General features: G+C 35.5%; 1 non-coding gene across 1 annotated transcript; it reads left to right on the forward strand.

The window, feature by feature from the left end:
* The first annotated feature begins 379 nt into the window (after positions 1 to 379).
* On the forward strand, positions 380 to 486 carry LOC120087466. Its single transcript, XR_005484607.1, has one exon. It is a non-coding gene; the product is annotated as a small nucleolar RNA R71 (small nucleolar RNA).
* Positions 487 to 17,345: the final 16,859 nt, after the last annotated feature.

Below are 17,345 nucleotides of genomic sequence, written 5' to 3' on the forward strand. Positions count from 1 at the left end.
GTTAACTGATTGAGGATTTCGTGGGCATTCCTCAAAAGAATGTGATTCTTCACATACGACACGATTGGTGCTTGTTTGCTCTATCATCTTGACTTGCCCATTGCGAGTTCCTGAATTGTTTATTGCGATACTTTGCAACAAGTTTATCATCGAATTCATCTGATTTTGTAATAATGAAATGGCACCATTACTCGCATTACCTTTTCTGGGCTTCGTTCTTTGATCACTTTCTCGCCAATCTTTAGATGTGATCAAGAATATTCTTTGCTTCATCATATTTTTTGTCCATCAGACTTCCTGCTGTTGCAGCATTGGCAGCTGTCTGCGATGCAGAGTTGAGTCCATGATAAAAAAAATCTCCATTTGGAGGCAATCCGACAATCCATTGTGTGGGCAATCGTGTACTAGTCTCTTGAATCTCACCCATGCGTTACTGAACGATTCATCTTCTTCTTGTTCAAAATTGGTGGTCAATTTCCTCATTTTGGCATTCTCTGTGGGAGGGAAATACTTCTTCATAAACTTCTCCACAACTTGCTCCCATGACGTTACCTCTCCTGGTTCGAGAGAGTAAGCCCATTTTCTTGCTTTATCGCATAGTGAAAATGGAAATAACGTGTTGCAAATTGTTGGTCTGGGGAAATATTAGGGAACACAAAAGTGTTGCAAATTTCAATGAAGCTTCGTAGATGAGCGTGCGGATCTTCACCACGCCGTCCTCCGAAATGTCCTGCTGTTTGTATCATTTGTAACATTACTGGCTTCATCTCGAACCTTGATCCATCCAATGTTGGTCTCATGATTCCTGGGGAGAAATCATACAAGTTTAGTGACGCATAGTCCCGGATGGGTCTATTGCAATCATTTTCCAATAGGATAAGATTTGCCATCATATTGTTTTCATTTGCTACTCGTTCTTCAAGTTGTTCAGCCATTCTGTGAACTCTTTCTTGTCGTTTACGTCTATTTCTCTACCTTTTACGAAAAGTTCTTTCGATCTCTAGGTCGTACTTGAGCTCAGGAGTATGTCCTTTACTTATAGACGCTTGCTTCTTCCTTCACGGGTGGAATGGCAATACAACAAGGGTCGAAAACTACAAAGATCAAAGAGATTTTATGTTAGCGCAATCTATACCGTAATCCCCGGCAACGGCGCCAAAAACTTGATGCGTTGATTTATCATGCGATGTAGGGATGTGTAGATACGATGATCATGCAAGTTTTTCTAACAAAGCCCAAGTATAAGCCTTCTTAGGGTCCTAGTAAGTCCAAGATCGAACATAGGGATTACTAAATAGATATGCGACAGACTCTCTGATCCTATTGCGATGGTGATAAAGAAGTAGATGGTGATTTAACTTAGATTTTCTAATGCGATGGAATTAAATGCGTAGCGATGAAAGGGTGGTGTTATAACAAGCATGCGATGAAAGGGTTGAGAAACTTAGCTAGTATTTCTTAAGATTTTGCATAAGTCATGCGATCATGCTATACACAAATATTAAGCACTACATTTCTCAATGCATAATGCCACATTTCTTATTTCTAGGATGCATGCAATGTGTATGGAATGTAGAAGATAGAACTTATTTCTAAGTCTCTACTCTTGCTTATGCGATCTAATCCGACTCTCTCAAGCCTAGATTTTGTCTTCAGACTACTCTCTCAAGTACTCCAAATGATGAATGAAGCATACATAAGACAAGATGATCACATAAAGTGCATAGCTTAAGTCATGCCAGCTAAATACTTCTCAACCCATTCACAAATTTAGTTACTCATGCATGGTGTGGAGAGATTGAACATAAATTGAAATGAAGTTTCCATTTTTGCAAATAAAGTGTTTGAGTACAAAATAATAAATGGTGTAACAAGTATCAAGCCAGGTAAGCAATGTCTTGCTTCCTCTGGCTTTTTACACTGCTCTTATCACTTCAACTCTTTCTCAAATTGTAGAATCTTGCTCTCGCAAGGGTTTGGTGTCTTCCTTTGTGTTGTTTTCAGCAGTCTTGCGACCTCTCCAAAAATTAATTTCGTCTCAAGAATTCCCTTCCCTCAGCTTCGCCTCGCCTCCTCGCGCGTTCCCCTTTTTGGTTTGGTAGCATTAGGTATTTATAGACTTTTAGGCAAATCAGTTCTTCACACTAATGATTGCGTGGATGGGTAACATTAATTTCCATACCCTGTTGCGCCGTCTGATAGTCACCAGAAGTTCAATGTATTTGAAAAGGTATGGTCTTTCAACGGCCGTCAACTATATTTCCGAATTGACCGTTGTCAGTTTACGTCTCATCATGTTTTATTATGCGGTCGCCTTTATATAAGGTCTTTATGCGATCATCTTTGAGATACCCTTGGATCGCAAACTCAAACACGCCATCACATTGTGCCCTTGGATCGCAAATTCAAGCGTGCCATCGCATTGTACCTGCACAGAATAATGCAATTTAACTGTTTTTATGCGATGAGCGTCAGCGATTGGAATTATCTTTTAGTTTGTTGCATTCAATCGTAATATTGCCTATTTTACCATCGCTTTCTCCCATTGTTTTAATAATTTGAGCTTTAATAACTTGTATTTCTACCAATTATCAACACTCCCAAGATACCATGAGGCGATGCACAAGAACTTTATCGAACCTAATGAGAGAGACCAAGGGATATATTGTCACACGTCCCACTCCCACTTACTATGAACATTCTTTCCATTCACCTTGGTATTGACCTACCCAAATGCCACCCGAAGGGGAACACTCCTGAGGTGCCTCGAGGCTGAGGATAGATCTCACAGTGTGAACTTTTAGAGAGATATGTGTAGAGGTAAAGAGAATTATCATATACCCTATTTATCTCCCACTGAATGTTCTATTTAGGGTTCATTAACTTAGAAAATCCGGCTACTTATTTTAACTAAGTGGTTTGTTTAATTTGCTCAAAAACAACACTTTCTTTTTATGATTAAAAAACTTTTATTCAAGTCTTATTAAACTCTTTAACAGACTTTCATCAAATTTTCGTGCATGTAACAAATCTATCTAATTCACATTTCCAGTAGGTTCCTAGCTAGGGGTATGACGTTTTCATCGACTTGAGCACCCCAACCTAGCCAAAAGGTCTCTTATAGATACATTTGTTACATATTTAATCTTTTATTCAATCAATTTAATCCTATTAAATCGATTTAAAAGATTGAACTTAGATTTCTAATCTCATTAGAAACATGAACTTAGGTCTATCTCAATCAAATTTTAAAACGTTTTTAAAAGATGATTAAAGCCTAAGGTTTGCATGCAATTCTTTATTATTGATTTTAATTCTAATTTCATTAATTATAACTTTTATAAAGAATGAAACAATTAAAATCATTCAACATTGCTAGCTACACATACATAAGATATTTATAACATTTATAAATTAACCTAAAGTAGTGTCATGCTTCATGCAATGTTCATTCATTACTAATATATAACTTTTATATAAACAAGTAATGAACTAAACTATAGCATACATGTCATATATACATACAATATTATATTATAACATTTATAATATAAATGATGCATGGATATTCTATAATGCATGCATATATTATAACTCTTATAATATATGATGCATGAGCATGCTTTAAGTAATTTAAATCATGCATACTAATACATTATAACATTTATAATATAAAGTGATGCTTGAAAAAGTGCATAACCTATGGTGGGTTTTAAAACTATATGACATACATTATGGCATATAAGATAAACATACATCATATGCATATTCAATTATAATTGATGGGCCAAGATAGTTTATCTCAAAATCAGAAAGAAAAAGCTAATCTATTACAAAAGTTTGAGTCCTCCAGTTCGAACAGGTGAATCGGGTCTTGAACCGCTCGCCTTGAAACGTTGCAGCTTGATCGTGTAACAAATCCCTTGATCGTCAAGCAACGAGCGTCTCGAGTGTAAATGATCATGTAGCAACGATCACATAGCTTGAGACTATGCGATGAGCATGAAAGTCCACGTGATTGTGCAGCGTGCTTCAATTAACGCATGCCATACAATCATGTAGCTAATAATTATGCAATGAACATGATAGTCTACAAGATTGAGTAGCTTGTGCCGAGTATCGTATACTATGTGATCGTGCAGCTACTGACTATGCGATGAGCATGATAGTCTACACGATCGTTTAGCGCGCATGCTTTTCATCGAATATCAAATACCACACGATCGTTTACCTCTCGAACGCCTACTGATCATGCAACCAATGCAACACGATCGTGTAAACACTTTACATGATCGCGTAGCATTAGTTATGCAATTGTTTAGCAGATGCTACACGATTGTATAGAAAATTATACATGAACACATAGCCAAATCTAAACAATCGTTTAGGTCAAGCTACATAATGCGACCATCGTTTTTTCTTCTCCATCGAAACGAACTGCAACTCTTGCATCTGCTGCTTCACGAACGACTCAAAAAAAAAAACAAAACAAATACAGACTCAATTGCAAGATTTAATGCCCAACAACGCAGGGGCCAATTTTTGTAAAGTAAAGGAAAGCCATAACAGAGACAAATATCCCGAAACATCCATAAAAAAGCCATCTACATACATTTAACGATTAAACACAATGCAGAAACTTAAAAACTCACCAAACCGTAAACAAATTCAATAAGAAAATGGAATTTTAAAATAAGAACACAATCTAGCTTTGATACCAATTGAAAGAACTCGTTTTAAAGAGAACTTTTGAGCGGAAGTGGACCATCCAAATCCCATTTCGATTGAAACAAACATTTACAGTAAAATAAAGAGATTGTGCATCGATACATAAATTACAGCATGCTTTCTAAATAAGAAATAAGGTTTAAGAGATTATACCTTTGAAGAACTCTTCTTCGCATTAATCCCTTGAACCTTCACGAACACCTCGATCAAGCATGAACACTCCAAACAACAGCAAATAGAAACACAACTCTTGAACCAAAAGAGGACACTACCACTTAGTTACCTTGGTATTCTCGGTGTGAGAATCCAGGAGTGGTGGGCTCTGGCTATTTTAGTTAGACGGAGTTTGTGGAGTTGGAAGAGAAAGATCTCTCAATCGTTTAAAGAAGCAAGTCTATCGCATAGACTCTCTTGAAATCGTGCAGTCTTTCAAATCATGAATGCTTATCTTTTGGAATAATAAGATCATATTTTATTTTATTCCATTTTGCCATAAAACTGATTAACTTCCCACTAAGGTGGTTAGAGAGAAAAAAAGGAATTAATTATCAAATAATTAATAATTATAAATAAATATGATAACCAACTTATCAAGTTATATTAATAACCTATAGTTTTAATATTGTATCATATACAATATATAAACCATAGTTATTTTTCTCCATTTTATGGCATTTAATATAAATCATATTTATATTAAATTTAACAACTATGAATCTTATTCATAGAAAATATGTTTGAATCATATTCAAATATTTATTCCTCCGATCAACTATAATGTATCAAATACATTATGTCAATTATATCATATATAATTAAATTTCCTCTTATTAATTTGAACATTTCAAACTAAACCAAAACCTAATTCTCAACTAAATCCTTTGAGCTACCAAGGGGACCTTATTGACTTGTAGCTTGAAGCTTCAACGGTACGTGAATAAATAATTAAACTATTTAATCACTTTATCTACCATTAGTTAACTGTTGGGCACTCCACTAAAGACCGACAGCTGCACTCTTCACACTACAGATATATTTCTGTCTCCATTGGATATAACCAATCAACAGTACGATGACCCTTCATAAATTGCTCGTAAGTACAGCTAGGCCAAAATATCATTTTGCTTCTATAGTTACATCTAACTTCTTAAGTACCATTGATCCCTCTAATGAACAATAGATCATAGTCCCACTTTGACTAAACCCCTTTCTGGCCAAAAGAGGGTGTGGCGCCACATTGTTCAAAACCCAAAATCAACCCTTAAGGGAGAAATTTATCTACTTACCCCTGCTACGGGGAAGGTATGAATTCCATCTTGTGTAGCTGAGATCCCAGCTCCCCAATCAGACGAATTCTCAAAATGGTAGGCTTGTTGAGTCGGCGATCTAGCCATTCTTACCCATGCAAATCAAAGGATCGCCCTCAAAGGCAGAAGTTCACAACTCACTCAGGATTAAGGTCATGTTACCTATAGTCATCCTAGTGAAATGAAAGTCTATTATGAACGACATTATATAATGAGACTAACCATTTCGTGGCCCGATCTTATATAAACTCATCTGTATAGAATATCCTCACTCACATGTCTGATACATGAATGATTAAGATAAGACCATTTGTAGTACTTCAACATTTGCAATACCTACAAAGCGAGCCATACTTGTAGTGTCACCAAGATAAGGTACCCAGCCTTATCCATATACTACAGACCATTTAGGTTATCACTTAAACATGATCCACTTGTATGTTTTCACATATATGTTTAAGTTACAACGATAACCTTGGATGTTAGTTTATTGATTTGTGGTTAATGCAACTAAAATATCATATATTTCATAGACAAAGTGAATAAAATATCAAATATTATTAATCATAGAAATGTTTGTTCATACAAGGTTTAGGGCATCAACCCCAACATATTTGCCTCTCTTTCTCCCTATTTTTCTCCTCCTCTGCCTTAAGTTCTATGAAATATTTGAAAGTTGATTGCGATTCTTCTTGAAGGGATCGAATCTCGAGTGGAAGTGTGAGAATGCCTTGCATTCAATTTTTCCATTTTAAAGAAATAAAAGATAACAAGCTTAAACAGAACATAATAGGAACATCATACTTAGCATGCATTATAATGGAGAAACAAAGGGATGAACAATTCTTACCTTCGTAGATTTCCAAACTTCTCGAAATTCCTCTTGTTCTTCACACAAATGTCTTCCCAACGATCATCGACACTACCACAAAAATAACCTTGTTATTCTCTAGGATTCCAAGAGTTGGATGAGTGGTCTCCAACCCTTGGAAGAGGAAGAGGTAGAGAGAATGTAGAGAGAGTGTAGAAGGGAATTAATTTGGAGGCTAGGTATTTTTTTTTTCACAAAAACCAAGTTTGCCCTAACTGGGCTAATAGGATGAATTTATATGGAGAAGGGTTTTACCCATTCTCCAAGTATTTCCCTTTTCACCCTTGATGCCAACTAATTAAATAATCCATTATTTAATTAATTGGCACATTAGTTAAATAACCACATATTAAATCTAATTTAATATAAAGTTAATTAATTAATATATGGCATCACATTTTTATATATTTACACCTCTCTAACATTATAATTAATTAAATCTTCATGAATCTAATTCACATGAGTTAAATATTTGAATCTCATTCAAATAATATTTTTCTCTGATATAATTTGAATTATAGATCACATCCAAATCAGATGGAGTAAAATTGGCTAAACTCATTAACCAAATTAATCAATATTCGTTAACCAAATTAATCAATATTCGTTAACTCATTAACCAAATTAATCAATATTCGTTAACTATGGGCACATTCCACTAAAGACCAACAACTGCACTCTTCTCACTGCAAATATATTTCTATGTCCATGTATATAGACCAATAACAACAAATTAGTCCTTCACGAGTGTTCGTAACACCAATTGAGTAAAATTATCGTTTTACCCTTGGGTTTTCCTCTAATGAACAACCTGTTTATGGTCCAACCATTAAAGAGGAACTCCTCTCGGGCCAGTGAGAGGGTAGGGCTCATTGTTCAAGTTCCAAAGACACCAGTTAAGGGAACACTCATCTACTTACCCTAAAGTCGGGAATGAGTGAATTCCATCTTGTATTATTATGTTCCCAACTCCCCACTCGGTCTTGTCACCAAAATGGTAGGTTTATTGAGTCTGTAAACTGACCACTCTCACCCATACAAATTAAAGGAAAATCCCTCGTGAACAGAATTTCATAATACATTCAAAATTAAGACTAAGTTGCCTAGATTATCCTATTGAAATAGAAACCAAACTAGTCAACGGTGTTACATCTAGTGGTTGTTATTTCGTAGTCCAATCTTATGCAAACTCATTGAATAGGATAATCAAACTTGCATGTCACCTACACGAATGCATTGGATCATTTCGTTTGTATCAAATACAAAGTGGGTTGTATCCATTGTATCACCAGGATAAGGTTCTTAACTATATCCCTATACTATGGACCCTTTAGTCTATATGTTGGAAATTGATCCTTCTATGTCTCCACATACTGTTCAAAACTCATAAGATAACCTTATATGTTAGCTTATTAGATTTAGGGTTATTAAGACAAAATAGAATACAACACAATCAATAAATTTATTGAAATAACATCGATAAATCTTTATTAATTATGGTCAATTAATTACATTTACTATCTATGAGTGTTAGAGTATAAAATCCAACAAACTCCCACTTGAACTAAAACTTTAGTAAGTGGAGTGTATATAATAATATCACTATCCAAAACAACATGAATGGTAAATAAATACAATAAACTAGGGTATCCATATACCCATTCCACATCTCCAACTTGCCCTAGATTATACAATGTACGTGTCTCGCAGATCTAGATTCTCTAGATGACTCTCGAATACATTAGCCGAGAGGGCCTTTGTAAATGGATCAGCAATGTTGTGCTCCGAGAAGATCTTTGTAATGATCACATCTCCTTGTTGCACAATCTCTCATATCAGGTGATACTTCCTCTCAATATGTTTTCCTCATTTATGGATGTGAGGGTTCTTAGAGTTGGCTACTGCCCCACTATTGTCATAATATGAGGTGATAGGCAAGTTCATGTTTGGGACCACTTCCAAATCAGTTAGGAACTTCATGAGCCAAACTACTTCCTTTGGTACTTCACAAGCAGTAATATGTTCAACCTTCATAGTGGAGTCTGCAATGCATCCTTGCTTGATACGCCATACTACAACTTCCCCGTTCAAGGTAATCGCTGATCCTAACATGAATTTCCTAGAATCCTTGTCAGTTTGGGAATCAGAGTTAGTATATCTTGTAAGGATCAAATCCTTAGACCCATACACAAGCTTGTAGTGTCTTGTTCTCCTGAGATACTTAAGGATGTTCTTAACCACAGTTTAGTTGTAAACCCCCAAACCCATTTTACTAATTAATTATGCTTAAGTCTCCGTGATTACGAGTTAATGATGTTGGGTTAGTTAAAATGATATGAAGGTATAATGAGAATGTATGAAAGGATAAAAGAAGGGAAAACATGTTCTAAGTATGTGATTTTAAGCTATCGGGTGAGATGATGGGAATTAGTTCTTAGAAGAAAACCAGAGAGCTTGATACAACGAAGTTTAGTCAAGCTATGCAGCCAGTCATCCCATACTATGCGGTCGGGCATTTAATAAGAGGAAATTTTGGTTAAGTATGGCTCATAATGGATTCAGACGATCATAGTGGAAGTTGAGTTGGCTATCGGGTGAGTAAAGTGTTAGCCGAGGTTGGTAGAAGGTGCATGCGACTGGTTTCATGTGATATAAGGAAAGGCTAAATGCAAGCAACATGCGAGCAGTCGAATTGCCTAGACCAGCGCTCCAAGTGATACTAAGGTAGAGTGCTAAGAGGGGCGCGAGATAAGAACTGGCTGATAAGCTTAGAGGTTGGTAGGCAAGGTTGCCGTGAGCATTAGGCAATAATATGAGGAATGGTGTCGCATAGATGATGCGATGAGGTAAGCTATAGAGATTATTCAAGGGAAAATGGTCAGATAAGGCTTGTGAAAGTGTCTAAGACAAGGTGAGATGATTGAAGTTTAGAGTTAATCAAATATTAAAGAAGGGTTTAAGTGGTCGCAAGCCCTATGCGCTGAAGTTAAGTGGAAGAGTTCAATTTAATCACTTAGTAAGTGGGACAAGTGTCAGTATTAGAAACGTTAACTAGGTGTTATGGGCCAGATGACATTTAATTAAGATAAGTTTATATGTAAACTCAAGTATAAATAGACCTTGCGAAGAAGAAATCTATTTAACTAATTTTCACATGCTTAAGGAATGGGATTACTGTCAGCTGAAGGTCAAAAGGTGTTGAAGGGTTCTTAGGTAAGCACGAAAGATTAGAGAATTTCTAGCCTATTCGAAGGAATATGAAGCTTAAATTCTAAGGTAAGAAAGTTAAGATGTTTATGAGTACTTTCTTAGAAGGAAAATTTAGTTAAATAATGGCTGGATTTTTCTCATAAGCCCTCACTAATTAAGATTTAAAAGTTTAAATCTGGAATAAACTTATGGATGAACAAACAGGAAGCTGCATCCGAAGAATAAGTGAGTAGCTGATGCGACGAGGATTGGGCGATGCACGTACATGATTAGTGAGGGCTTATGAGAAAAAAGAAAGTCGCGGAGTAAGGTGCGCGCATAGAGTAAAGCTTGGGGCTACGATAAGGGGGTATCAGCGGCCGAGGCACACTAAAGGAGACGCACAGCAGATGCTCGTCGCATAGGCACAGTAAGTGTGTCCTGACACCTGACTGAGCACCTGTAAGCAAGGGTTGACATTGTTCAGCCAACTGTAAGGTAAATTGATTAAGTATTGATGATGCGATGAGATGGGTTGAGATGTGATCAGTTGAGTTAGGCTATGCGATGATAAGTTAAGAGGAATGTCTAAGTTTGATGATAAGTTTTAATGTTAAAGTTAAGCTCAAAATAGAGCTAGTCTTATTAACCAAAGGTATTTATGGATGTCGCAGGGCAAACACAAATAAAGAAAGCCTATAACCCGTTGAGGAAATAGCCTAAGACTGTGAGTGACATATTTTATGAATGCCTTTTTTTAAAAAATGGAATGGTTTCAACGCATGTTTTATGATGAATATTTTACTTAAGAGTTTTCAAAGCGTGAAGTATGTTTAAGTTTGAAGGTTTGCAGATTTTTTTCTTAAAAAGGCTTTCAACACATAGGCTATTTGCCATGCAACGAGTTTTCACGAATTTAAGTATGAGTTTAAAGCAAAGATGTGGACGCATATTCATTTATTTTCATAAGTTTTTGAGTGAGTTTATGATGAGTTTAAAGAAAAACCTTGAGTTTTATGCGATGAGTTTTAAAAGAGATTTATGATGTTACTTAAGTTTTGAAGAGTAGAACCATGATGATTTAAGATGTTTCCATGGTGTTTAAATGATGTTTTAGGATGTGATGATGAAAAAACCCGATACTAAAGGTATAAAGGTATCTTTATCTCCTGATACCTAATGTATGACGGTATCCAGGGTACTGCCACGTGCATGTAGGTACTATGATGTTGACACTGAATATGTTGAGATTACTCCACATCAGCTAAGATTTCGACATTGAGATATTGAGCAAAAGAGTTCTCTTTCAACTAAGGCTAAGGAATGATGTTTTAAATATATATGTTGATGATGAGTAAGAATGATGTCTTTATGATGTTCTTAATGTATGTTGAGGTTTGAGTTTCAAATGTTTTGCAAACCCTGAGTTTAGAGATGCATGTTATTTCTTGAGTTAATGCTTTAGTTGATGTTTAATGAGAATGATTTTATAAAAGTAAGTCACTCACTGGGCTAGTAGCTCACCCCTTCCAATGTTTTTTTCCCTAGATAGTGGTTAACTCCCCAGGAGGTAGTTATTTTGCTATTTGCTACTCAGGTGCAAGTTTTGAAGAAAGAAAAGGAAAGTCTAGGTTGTCGAGTTTGTCTTATAAAGAATTAATTATTATGTACATATTAAGGACAAGGGATGGTAAAAATGGGACCCCACTATAATGTATATTTTATGTTATGTATATATATAAGTTTGAGTTGTTTCTTATGCATGTGTATGAAGATATATATGCCAAGTCTATGAGAATAGGTTATAAGAGGGTTAGGATGGGGAGTGGATTCATAAGAGGGTTGGTATCTAATGTCTTCACATCCCCTCCTAGGTTAGGAAGGGAATTTGGGAGGGTATGTTACACTAGTAGTCTAACCCTAGATTTGACTGGTACCTACTGACTATTCCCACTGAATATCAACTGTCTGGCCTAGTGTAGAGCATAGCATACATTAAGCTGCCCACAGTTGAGGCATAGAGAACATGTCTCGTATCTTCAACTTCTTGAGGTGTCTTAGGGCACTGTTCCTTAGACAAGTGAATCTTGTGTTTGAAAGGTAATAAGTCCTTCTTAGAGTTCTGCATTGAATATCAAGTTAACATTTTGTTGATATAAGTTTCTTAAGACAAAGCCAACATTTTGTTCTTGCGATCCCTAATAATTTGGACTCCAAGTATATACTACGCTTCTCCCAAATCTTTCATTTGGAATTGAGCTGGCAGCCATTTCTTAATATCAGTAAGATACCCTACATCATTCCCAATGAGTAGGATATTGTCCACATAAAGTACTAAGAAAGCTACTTTACCGCTGATGATTTTCTTGTAAACACAAGATTCATTAAAGTTTTGATCAAAACCAAAAGATTTTATCGAAGCATCAAATCTAATGTTTCAAGATCTAGACACCTGTTTCAACCCATAAATGGATCGATTCAGCTTGCAACCTTTTTGCTCTTAACCTTGGGCTAAGACATAAAGATGTTCTCTTCAAGATTATCATTCAAAAAGGCAGTGTTGACATCTATTTTTCATATCTTATAGTCATAATATATAGTTATGGATAAGATAATTCTTATAGACTTAAGCACAACAATAGGGAAAAAAGTTTCCTCATAGTCAACCCTTTCCTTCTAGGTATAACTCTTTGCTACAAGTCTAGCCTTGAAGGTTGTTACCTTTCCAGCTACATCTCTCTTTCTTTTGTAGATACATGTACATTCTATGAGTTTAATCCCTTTAAATAGATCTATAAGCTCTCATTCCGGATTGAAGTACATATACTGCATTTCAAGGTCCATGGCTTTGACCCACTGGTCCTTGTCTATGTCATTCATTGCTCTATTTATAGGATAATGGATCCTCAACGCCATAATCTAGTATGACAATCTAAGTTTTAGTTAAACCCAAGTAACGGCCAGGTTGTGATATAACCTTCCCACTGCGTCTCAATGATTGAGAAGGACGAGACTGATATGAAGTGTTGGCTTCTTTATTAACTCTTGATGAAGGACTAGTTGCATCAATAAGCCTTGTTGATTCTTCAGTAGCTCCATTTAATACTAATTTGCTACGTGGTTTATGATCTCTCATGTGGTCTTCCTCTAAGAATGTAGTGTTTTTCGATACAAACACCTTATTTTCTTGATGATCATATAACAAACCACCTCTCATTTCATTAAGGTAACCAACAAATTGATGTACCCTTGAACGAGGTTCCAACTTCTTAGGATTTCTCACTAACACATGTGCAGAACAACCCCAAATTCTGAAGTAACGTAAACTCGAATTACTCTCTCTCCATAACTCGAAGGTGTTTCAGAAATACTCTTCGAGGGAACATTATTCAAGATTTGAATTGCAGTCTCTACTGCATACCCTCAAAACGAGCTAGGCAATTGAGCATAGCTCATCATAGAACGAACCATATCTAACAAGGTTCTATTTCTTCTTTTTGATACACTGTTTTGCTGAGGTGAACCAAGTGCTGAAAGTTGGGATTGAATTCCATGTTCTATTTAAAGGAACTGTGAAGTTCCATAGCGGAAGTGGGGATCAACCACTTTTATTTCCACAGAATAAAAATTTTACATAACATAATTTATGCAATTAATATTTTAATTTACAGCATGCAATTGAAGAAGGAGAAAATGAAATTAAGGTTTAGAAAAAAAAACATTTTTTTGTCTCAATTTTTATTGTTCCATAATTGATTTTACTGATCTATTGGTGGGTTGCATTCTGTATTTTCTCATATGATGAATGGACATGCTTGGTTTATAATGAGTTATGCCTCCCTATCGGACTCGTTTTGGGGTTATGCAGTATAGACTACAGCTTATATTTTGAACTATGTTCCGTCCAAAAGTGCTATTGGAACACCTTTGGAATTATGGAATGGGCGCAACGGTAGTTTACACCATTTCAGGCTCTGGGGTTGCCCAGCAAATGTGCTTGAGGAAAACCCTAAGAAATTGGAACCTCGTTCAAATTTGTGTCTATTTGTAGGTTACCCTAAAGTAACAATAGGTGGTTACTTCTACGATCCTAAGGATAATAAGGTGTTTTTGTCGACAAACATCATCTTTTTAGAAGAAGACCAAATAAGGGAGCATAAACCCCACAACAAGATTGTGTTGAGTGAACTTTCTAATGAAACTACTGAATCTTCAATAACAGTTTGAAGGGAACCAGTGAAGGCTCTACAGTGGAAGCGAGGATCGTTCTCAATTTTCATTTTCACATAATTGAAAAAATTACAGAACAAAAAGAATAATTATGCATTAACACAAGAAATTTACAGCATGCTATGAGATGAAGAAGAATTAGGAAGAAATCAATAAACAAATTACTAGCAGTTGATTACACCAAAAGAGTTTTAACAGAGGATTGTCATCTATCTCTCAACCTATGAAGCACAGATACTTCATGTGAGGCAAAGAATCCGTATCAGATACCGATACTTTCAGATACTTTCCAGATACTTTTATGTATCTATTTTTACGCTTACATTTTTAAAAGGAAAAAGACAAACAACTCATCTAATCATTTTCCAACTAAAACTAGGTAACCTATTTTTTTAAGAAATAGAAAATGCATCTTTAATGTATCGGTATCCTCTCTTTTTAGAAATATATATTAAAATAGTATATAAAAAATGTCATATCCTTCAACGTATTCGTATCTTAGTTTTTTAGAAATTGACGAATCGTCGTATCCAATCGTATCCATATCATGTAGTAGTATTCGTTTCTGTGCTTCATAGCTCCTAACTCATCTAAAATTTTGAATAATATAGATGAGAATGTAGAATTCGAACAAGAAGATAAATATGATTTACTTGTTATCGAAGCATGTTTAGTGGAAAACGATAAAATCTGGATAAGTGATTCAGGTACCGCTAATCATGTTTGTACTATCTCACGGGAAACAAGTTCATGGAGACAGTTGAAAGAAGGTGAAACAATCTTTAAGGTAGGGACTAGGGAGGTTGTTTCAACTAAAGCAGTTGGAGATATAAAGTTATTTATAGGAGATAAGTACATTTATTTGAAAAATGTGTATTACAGTCCTTCTATGAAAAGGAATCTAATATCTATCTCTTGTTTGCTAGAACAAAATTATAAAGTTTATTTCGAAAATAATGAAGTGTTCATTAATACAAGAAGTAAACAAATTTGTTCTACAACATAAGAAAATAACTTGTATATTTTAAAACCGACTAAGGTTAAAACCGTATTAAACATAAAGATGTTTAAAACTGCTGAGACTCATAAGAAAAGGAAAATTTCTCCAAATGCCTATCTTTGGCACTTGAGACTAGGTCACATAAATCTCAACAGGATTAAGAGACTAGTTAAGAACGGTCATCTAAACAAGTTAGAAGATAGTTCATTACCACCTTGTGAATTCTGTCTTGAGAGTAAAATGACAAAAATATCTTTTTCTGGAAAAGGTCTTAGAGCCAAAAAACCCTTAGAGCTGATACATTCAGACCTTTGTGAGCCTCTAAATGTTAGAGCAAAAGGAGGGTATGAATATTTCATCAGTTTTATAGATGATTATTCCAAGTATGGGCATCTTTACCTAATGCACCAAAAGTCTGAAATTTTTGAAAAGTTCAAAGAGTATAAAGCTGAGATTGAAAACCAATTAGGTAAAAAGATTAAAACGCTTTGATCAGATCAAGGTGGTGAGTATATGGACTTAGAATTCCAGAACTATTTGATAGAACATGGAATCCAGTCTCAACTCATAGTCTCTGACACACCTCAGCAAAACGGTGTGACAGAAAGGAAAAACAGAACCTTGTTTAACATGGTTAGTTCCATGATGAGTCATGCTCAGTTACCAAATTATTTTTGGAGACATGCAGATGGAATTGCAGTGTATATTTTGAACATGGTTCCCTCGAAAGTGTTTCCGAAATGCCTTACGAGCTCTGGAAATTTATGTCATTTCAGAATTTGAGGTTTCCAGCACTTATGTTGGTGCAAAATCTTAAAAAGTTGGAACGCCGTTCAAAAGTATGTCTCTTTGTAGGCTACCCAAAAGAAACCAAAGGTGATTTCTTTTACGATTCTCAAGAAGACAAGGTATTTGTATCGACAAATGCAACCTTCCTAGAGAAAGATCATATGAAGAATCATCAACCTCATAGTAAGCTAGTAATAGAAGAAATGTCCATAGAAATGACAAATGTATCAACAAGAGTTGTTGATAGAGCAGGTCCATCAACAAGAGTTGTTGATGAAACTGGTACTTCACATTCTTCTTAAGAGTTGAGAATTCTTCGTCGTAGTGGGAGGGTTATGCAACAGCCTTACCGGTACATGGGTCTGACTAAAGCTCAATTCATCATACCAGATGATGGTTTAGAGGATCCAGTGTCTTTCAACCAAGCAATGAATAATGTGGATAAAGACCAATAGATTAAAGCCATGGACCTTGAAATGGAATCTATGTATTTCAATTCTATCTGGGATCTTATAGATCAATCTGAAGGGGTAAAACCCATTGGTTGCAAATGGATCTATAAGAGAAAACGAGACCAAGCTGGTAAGGTACAGACCTACAAAGCAAGACTTGTGGCAAAAGGGTTTACCCAAAGAGAGGGGGTAGACTAAGAAGAAACTTTCTCTTCGGTTGCCATGACAAAGTCAATTAGAATACTATTGTCCATAGCTAGATTTTATGATTATGAAATATGGCAAATGGATGTCAAGACAGCTTTTCTGAATGACTATCTTGAATAGAGTATCTATATGTCTCAACCAAAAGGGTTTATACAACAGGATCAAAAGCAAAAGGTTTGCACATTTATGAGTTGAAACAAGCATCTAGATCCTAGAATATGAGATTTGACACTGCAATCAAATCTTATGGCTTTGAATAAAATGTTGATGAACCCTGTGTATACAAGAAAATCGTTAACAAAACTGTCGTTTTTCTGGTGTTGTATGTTGATGATATTCTACTCATTGGGAATGAGGTAGAATTTCTAGTTGACGTTAAGAGATGTCTGGCTTCGCAATTCCAAATGAAAGATTTTGGAGAAGCACAATATGTTCTTAGAATCCAAATAGTTCAGAATCGTATAATAGAAAATTAGCATTATCTCAAGCATCTTATATAGACAAGATGTTGTCTAGGTATAAAATGCAAAATTCCAAGAAAATATTGTTACCTTTCGGACATGGAATTCACC

The sequence above is a fragment of the Benincasa hispida genome, chromosome 9 (assembly GCF_009727055.1).
Source record: "Benincasa hispida cultivar B227 chromosome 9, ASM972705v1, whole genome shotgun sequence".
In the NCBI taxonomy this organism is placed as follows: Eukaryota; Viridiplantae; Streptophyta; class Magnoliopsida; order Cucurbitales; family Cucurbitaceae; genus Benincasa; species Benincasa hispida.